Consider the following 8,698-nt stretch of genomic DNA (forward strand, 5'->3'; position numbering starts at 1 on the left):
AAAGAATAAAATATTTGGACATTGCAGAAGTGTAATTATATTCTAATTTGACTCCTGATTCAGATATAATTTTTCCTTAAAAGATTAAATTTAAAATAGCTTTAGCCTTGAACTGTTTTACCAGAAATGTTTCTTGCTCTTTGCCTTGAAAATCAATAAAGAATAATCATGGCATTAATTTGATTTTCAATTTACACTATCTGTTTCAACTATAGGCATGATTTTATTAAACAAATAATGCTTGCACATGAGCCATCAGTGTGTTACCTATTTCTATGTTGTTTCCTAGAGGGAAATCAAATTCGCATTATCCAGTTTTTATGTCCTTGCTCCAAAAACTACATGTAAAATAGATTACATGCCTATTTTTGAAAAGCAGTTATTTTCAAACAGGTCCATAAAAGCCATACATTAAGAAACAGCATCCTAGAAACAACTAGTAATGTTGAGAACACATTCCTAAAACCTGTCTGGCTCAGTTCTCATATATCCCATGGAGAATGACACAGTGGCTCAAGAAGACCCTAAGAGTTTTTTTTTTTTTTTTTCCCAGAATCAGTTAGAGATTTTCATTCTTACTAACTGTACCCTGGTGCAGAGGGAAAAGTCTGAAACAAGTTAAGTAATCTAAGTTAAGGCTGCCTAAGCACTTGTTTGAGGCTTTGGAAACTGGCTGAAGCTACTGTCAATCCTTGCCAAAATCACTGAGATAGTCAGTCTTCTTTGAAGTAGCAATAGAATGCTTGGGTTTAACTAGACAACCATAAGCAAAGTGTGAAAAATATATATTCAAGAAAACTTCAGATATAGCTCAAATAACAAGCAGTTTTTCTGCCAAAAATTCATTCGTAAGTTGATCTTTGTGAGTCTGAATCCATTTCTCTAAATAGATAGTGGTGAGTACTGCATCAAAATTCTTCCACACAAGCCAAATTCTGTTCTTAAAAATACATGAAATATAGTATTAATGTATTTTATCTATCAGATATTTTTATATGGTGACATTCAAGTACTGATGCCAAGAACATGCCCCACTTCTGAGGCAATAAGAAACTGCAGGTCCTTTTAAAAGGACACACCTTTCAAAAGCTTAATAAAGTTGGTTTCCTTTATAACAAAAGAAGCCCTTCCTAAGATTTTTATAAGATAGTTTAGAATATCTGGGCTACTGTCAGTTGATAGGATTATTTATGGTCCCTAAGAGTATTATTATTTTACTGATATCTCTCTCAGTTGTGTATTCCCTATTTGATGTTTCTTTTGGGTGAGGCTTGGTTTGGTGTTTTTGTTGTTGTTTTTGTTACAATGGCATTAAATACTGCTTGGGGAGCTCTTGTGTTTTTTAAAGTTTTATACATTTAGATATGTTTCTTAAGATTTTTACAATTGGGAAGAAAAATAAAACATCTGACCAAATGTGTTTTATGAGTCTCAAAAAGAAAATTGAAGAAGCTTTGTTCTCCATGCATTCACAGGATTCAGTAAAATCATTGTTATGTAGATATCTAAGTAGACAAATTGTAGAAAGAAAACAAATAAATTAGAGTAAATCGTTTCATATCATACAGGTAAAAACCATTCCCTTTAGTTGTTAAATTTGAGGGAGAAATGAAACTTTCTATCCTTCCTACCTTCTTTCTTCCCTCCTCACTTTTCATGTTATGATTTAGGTATGTGGTGTCCCTCCAAACTCATGTTAGAGACAATGCAAAAAGATTTAGAGGTGAAGTGGTTGGGTTATGAGCCTTAACCCAATCAGTGCATTAGTATCTCCCTCCCACCAAGGTGGTAACTGGGTGGTAACAATGTGGTTAACTGGGTGGTAACTGCTGGCAGGCAGGATGAGACTGGAGGAGGGGAGTTTGGCATTGTGGCTTTGGTTTTTATTTTGTGATTAGAAGGGCTCTCTCTCTGCTTTCTGGTGTCAGGTTCCCAGCTGCTTTCCTCTGCCATACCTTTCTGCCGTGATGTTCTGCATTGCCTCAAGCCCAGAGAAATGGAGCTGGCCTTCTATGGGCTGAGAACTCTGAAACTGTGAGCCTCAAAGTAAGCGTTTTCCCTTTAATTGTTCTTGTCAGGTTTTTTGGTCATGGCAGTGAAGAGGCTGACTAAAACACTATCCATCCTTCCTTCCTTCCTTCATCCCTTCTTCTTCTGTCCTCACTTTTCAGCCCTTCCCCTTTCTCACAATTGTGCTTTATTCTCCTTTTGCAAACTGTCATTCCACAAAAAATTATTTACATGTTCCAGGCACTGTACTCAATTTAGAGAAGTAGTGGTGAGCCAGAGAAATGCTGTTCCATCATGTGAGCAGACAGACACAATTTTATTAGAGTCCAATGACAAAAATCTGCAACCAATGTGATCCTGCAATCTGTATACATGGAAAAATGAGAATCCATTCCCCATTTGAATCAAATGTATGATGTCAAGATCATTGTGTTGTCTTGAGCAACTAATAAAAAATATAACAAAGAAAAAAAGAAATGATATTTGAGGAAGAATATTTAGAGAAAATCAATTATTGCATTCTTCAGGGTGTAATTTTAACTTAAAAATTGTTTTATGATAATATAACCAATACAATTATATGTATTAATATAAAAAAAACTGTGAACTGCATAGACTAAGTTTCTGACTATAGGAGCATACTTAGGAAATGAACAATTTATCATTTTCAGAGAAAGTAGGAAATCCACTTAAAATTGATAACTAAGCTTTATATGCTAGTATAAACCCTTATATTTCCCCAATAATTCCATTTAAGAAAAGATGTAGAGAAAACAAAAGCTGTGGTTTAGAAATGGGGATTGACAAGGAGTTGAAATTTAGGACTCCTAGGAGAGACTTCTCTTAAAATTAACAGGAATAATCAATTCTGCCTCTCAGGAGATCTGTCAGTTTTTCCCTGTTCACAGATGTTTATTGTAGGAAGGATAAAATGAGAGGTGAGGAAGATGGGCTCTAATCTCATACTAGTGGTTGTTATGCTGCCAGGAGTGCTGCACGTATTTTTACTCTTTCTTCTTCTTTACTTTGCACACATCTGATGCCTAAACTCTTTTTCTTTAGTTTTCTGCCTCTGTTAATCCAGGTTCCTGAACCTGGATATCAGTTGCTTTATTCCTCAAGCTATGGCTGGATTTATTTTCTTCTTACAATAGTTATGGTTTTCTCCATCACTGTCCTTCCTTTAGGGAAAAAAAAAAAATTTGAATATGACCCAGCTGCCTTGTTAAAATCTTCACTAGTTTCTGCTCTCACTTGACATCGCCAGCTGCCCTCCTATATAAAACAGATTTTATGCCTGTATCTTTTCATTTCTGGCACCTCAGGATCTAGAATCTGCCATGCCCATAGATCGGTTACCGTCTGCCAACTGCCCCTTGTGCCAGCTGGTCTTCCTGTGGACGTTTAAATTTTCAGAGTTCTCTATATTCCTGCCCTTCACCTCTAAGCCCGATTTGAGTGACTCTTTTACCCACTGAATGGTAGTGTCCCTGAGGTCAGGCCTATTTCCATTCCAGCCACCACTGAATCCCTATTGTTCAATACATTTTTTGAATAAATGATTTCCTAGGTCTCTCATGTTTATAAAATTTTTTGATCTCTCACATGTATATAGTTATGTGTTTAAATTTTGGTTACATTATGTGTTTAAAACTGGTTACATTTCAAAACACTTTGCATTTCATAGTCATGTATTAGATTCAATAAGTTTTTAAATCACCATTTCCAAATGAGAAATAATGCTTTAATGTTTTTTTTTTTTTTTTTTAATGAACGACCTACCATGTCAACATAGGATCCAAATAGTTCTAAAGAGATGTGACTCCTTAAAAACAAAACCACTATGAATACTGATGAATTTCACAGCTTCCTTAATAACACACTTTCACTGAGGCCTCCCACATTGTTTACTTTGAATGAGATTCGTCATGTATTCTCAGTGGCACAATATCATTGCTAGGGTGATAAAACCTATGTGGAGGGGAGAAGTTTTAATCTATTTATGTATAAAGGGTGCATATGCATACATTACAGCACCGGCATTAAATGAGGAAAGAAGTGTCTAATTTTCCATGTGAGCCGGATACAATGGTACATACCTATAATCCCAGTGATTTGGGAGGCTGAAGCAAGAAGATTCCAAGTTCTAGCCTACTTCAGCAATTCAGCAAGTCTGTCTTAAAATGAACAAATAAATGGGGATTGTTTCACTGGTTAAATACCCCTGGGTCCAATCCCTAGTACAAAACCAAAAATATATATGTGAGTCAATTATATAAAATATTAAGAACTACTGTAAATAAAAATATGACAGAGTTTTATCTTTGCTTTGGAGAGGGCATCAAAATCAACAGGCAAAGCTTTCCAAAGGGTTGACTTCTAGAAGAAGTGGCACATACTGAGAAAAGTATAAAGGACAGTCTGAAAAATGACAGTAGACAGAGTAATATACTCAAGAGAATTTCTGAATTGTAAGCTTCTTTCAAACATGACCTTTCATTTCAACTTATTATTTTCTAATTATCTTTTCATCTTTTAACTACATTTTGAATTGATTCCATTAACATAAACACCCAGCCTTTTGACAGTAATGCCAGATTACTTTTTAAAACTATAGTTTTGTGGTTTATTTCGGTTTCAAGCAGAAAAATTCAATTCAAAGAGATACAAGCTATTGTCTCATGACTCACAAAATTTAGTCACAGCTACTTCTAATAGCAAACTGTTTTCTCCAGAAATAAAGCATTTCAATTAGAGCCAAATGACCACAAGTCTCCAGGGTTCTAATACTCTAAAAACAGCGCTACTCTTCACAATACATTGTAATGACAGCCAGGACTCTAACGTTTGAAAACATTTTCTTTGGGTTAATGATTTACATTAGCTTCACTGTCCCTAACCATCCCATCCATTGCAATGACTTTTTCTATTTTGTCAACTAAATCAACACATTTCATTACCCATAGCACCAGAATTCTGAAACACTAAAATATTACATCTATTTCTTTGACATGCCTATTATCTGTCAAAGACAGTCAATTAAATGGCATCTAAAAACCTCATTGACCAGCTCTTTTGATAATATTTGACAACCTTTAAAATTCCTTTATTTCTAATTTTCTCACTTTCATTTTGTAGTACTGAATTTTCACATTCCTCTTTTAACCAATCTGAGCACTTATATGAATTCTCTGCTTTCAAGCCTTCTGTTACAACCCCTTTTACATTTTGTTTTTGTTGTTGCTGCTGTTGTTTATAGACATTCTTATTAACTTCTATGAGTTTATTTGCCAAACTGTATTAGCATGCAAGGTGTTAGGTACAGAAGATAAAATACATATAATCCTGGCTCCTAGAATCTCTGATAACATTTTTCCAAAATTTCATACATGTATTTCCAGTGTCATTTTAGAAATCTTGATGCTTAAGCACTGTGAATATCTCAAACTTAGGATTTATAAAATGAATCCTTTTTCATTTGTTGTTTTTAGATATACATGACAGTAGGTTGCATTTTGACATACTATATATACATGGAATACAACCCATTCCAATTAGGATCCCATTCTTCTGGTTGTACATAAGTATAATGTGGGGTTATACTGGTCATGTATTCATATATGAGCAAAGGAAAGTTATGCCTGATTTATTCTACTGTCTTTCCCATTCCCACTCCCTTCCCTTAATTCCCTGTTGTCTAATCCAGTGAACTTCTATACTTCCCCTATCTACCCTCCCTTGTTATGGGTTAGCATCTGCATATCAGCGAGAGCATTCAGCCTTGGGTTTTGGGGGATTAGCTTATTCACTCATTCACTCAGCATAATATCCTCCAGTTCCATCTATTTATCAGCAAATGCCATAATTTCATTTTTCTGTATGGCTGAGTAATATTCCATTGTGTATATATACCACATTTTCTTTATCCATTCATCTGTTGAAGGAAACTTAGCTTGGTTCTATAGTTTGTCTATTGTGAATTGAACTGCTATAAACATTAATGTGGCTGAATTTAGAAAAACTAAAGAGAGTAGGTACACACCTCAACATTGTAAAAGCTATATATGCTAAACCTGAGGCCAACATCATTCTAAATAAAAACTAGAACAAAACAGGGATGACCTCTTTTGTCATCCTATTAAACAGTCTTTGAAACCCTAGCCAGAGCAATTAGACAAAAGAAAGAAATTAAGAGGATATAAACTCTTTTTTGACCCTAAAACCTACTCTTCTTCCCATTTGCTTTAGCTTGGTAATGGCATAATATCTAACATAAAAACAAACAAATCTACACAGTTAACTTTCTTTCTGGCTTCTTCGTCAAACTTCAAATACAATCAGAGAACAAATATAATTTGCATACACATCCTTTAATTCAAGACCTTAATAATGAAACCATTATTAAGAAACTTATGAATTTTAATTTCGAATCTGGTTTCTCCACAATAAACTTTAGTGATCTTGAACAGAACAAATTAAAACCATGTATTTTGATTCCTTTATTGATATAATGGGAATAACCTCTAATAAGAGTGTTGTGAGAACTATTTATACAGTTTTATTTTTTCCTTTTCCCCTAATGTTTTTTTCTTTTGTGGTGTCACTGAGGTAGATCATATACTTATCTGTGTCATCTGGCACAGGCTTACATGCCTCTATTCTCTGTTAATATTTATAGCAATTCCATAATGTTATTAAGTTGATTATTTTCTGCTGGCGGCCTTTCAGAATTATCAATTAACCACAATAAAATGTTGTTCTCCCTAGCAATGCATCACATCATTTGCCCTGGGATATAAAGAACCTTCCTCATTGAGGTCCACTTTACCTGCACACCTGTGGTGCGTATGACCTCAACTGCTGTATGGAACATGGTCCTGCTGTGTCCTGATGTGATTTTAGATACCAACATCTTGTCACTGCATATGACTTTCATATTATGACACAACTAGGAGAAAATGCTGTTTTGCTCAATAATTGAGAAGTTATGTACTATCTTTCAGTGACATCTTGTGATTTCTTCCCAATTTAACAAGACATGGCATCTTTTTTTTTTTCTTTCAAGTATGTCGTTTCATAGTAAGGCTCATTTATTTGCTTGGCTTGTACTATAATATTAACAGAGCTCATTTTCCAATCTTCACGTGTCTTTAAATTCTAAGTTAAGTTACTTGTTATCACCAGTAATTGGATGGAAATATAAGTTGTTTCATAGATGAATACAAGAGGTTTGGAAAAATATAAAAATGCCTGGTAATCAAATTATTATCATCTCCTGGAGAGGTTTTCTAGAATTGCCTAACAAGATTCTCAAGAAGTGTTTTATTAAATGGACTCTAGGAGGTAAATGCTCATTTCCAACATTTTGCAGAATAAAATTTTGTCCTTTTATACTTCATTTTGGTTTTACATAAGGACATAATATTATTTTGCTGTGAAGCGAGTTTTCAAGTTATAATTTTAAGAATTATATTCCCTCAAATGACAAGGAGCACCCAGCATACGTGTCCTGAGCCCTGCTGCCTTTGCCTTCTCCTGGTGTTCCTGGAAATGTCAGGCTCAAATGACAGGGCCACTGAGAAGAACTTCATTGAGGAGCAATTCAATGAGGAAAATGTGATTTTAACACTGGTCCCAGTTACAGAGGAACAAGAATATCCAATGGAAGCAAGTGTTTCTTCAACTGCAGAAATCAAACATAAAGTCTGCCTTCCTCAAACAAAACCTAATTGTAAATACCATCCCTTCCTTTGCCGACCATTTTGCCTCCAATTAATAAGGTTTCTCGGGATACTTTGCGAAACTGGTGCCAACAATTTAATTTGAGTACTGATGGCCAGAAAATAGAGGTTTATTTGAGGCTACAGAAGCATGCATACCCTGATTGAAGCTAGTTTCCAGGAAATGGAAGGCAGTGGCCAATACAGCAGGGCTTTAGGAAAGTCGTAATAAGGTTAAAAGAGAGGAAGAGACTAACATGGTTGAAGAGGTAAATTCAGCTCAGGAGTCCATATTGGCATCTTGGGCAAGGATTGCTGCCAGAGCCACTCAATTCAAGGCTGTGAATCCGTGTCTCATCCTTAATTCTGTGGAGGCCTTTCTGCTGCAAAGTTCTGGTGTCAGGTGGTGTGTGGACATTGGCCAATTTCTTTCTGCAGAAACAGCAGCCTGGGTTCGCCTGCAAGTTCCATGCAGGTCAGACTTGGATCCTGACACTCCCAGGAGGATGATTTCCCTCTTCCTGTTACCTGCCTGTATTTTTCCACCCTCGGGACTAGAAGATAATATGTTATGCCCTGAATGTGTAAAAAGGAATAAGAAGATAATGAAAGGATTACTTATAACAAGAGAGAGAAAGCAATGCACTGTAGGAGACCAAAAGGTGCCACCTTAAACAATGTTAAAGCACTATTTTGATCTGAAGGCAATTGAGAAGAAACAGACAAAAAGTTTTCTGCTTTCCCACTATTGGCCCCAAAACAGGACATAAATTTGCGAATATTCCTCTTCCCTCCCAGCCTGATGATTGCTGGGCTGGTTCCTGACTGTGTCTCCTGATTATTTGTGTCAGACTCAAGTATTAACTATAATTTTTTTTTTTTTTTTTTTTTTTTTTTTTTACGCAGAGCTAGGTTTATGGGAAAACTGAGCAAAAGAGTTCTTTTATACTTCTCCATTTGATGCATTT

The 8,698-nt window shown here is 35.3% G+C and overlaps 1 pseudogene; it reads left to right on the top strand.

Annotated features, from left to right (window-relative positions):
• Nucleotides 1–7,560: 7,560 nt before the first annotated feature.
• Nucleotides 7,561–8,404, top strand: LOC143394633 (developmental pluripotency-associated protein 2 pseudogene; annotated as a pseudogene).
• Nucleotides 8,405–8,698: the final 294 nt, after the last annotated feature.

The sequence above is a fragment of the Callospermophilus lateralis genome, chromosome 3 (assembly GCF_048772815.1).
Source record: "Callospermophilus lateralis isolate mCalLat2 chromosome 3, mCalLat2.hap1, whole genome shotgun sequence".
Classification (NCBI taxonomy): Eukaryota; Metazoa; Chordata; class Mammalia; order Rodentia; family Sciuridae; genus Callospermophilus; species Callospermophilus lateralis.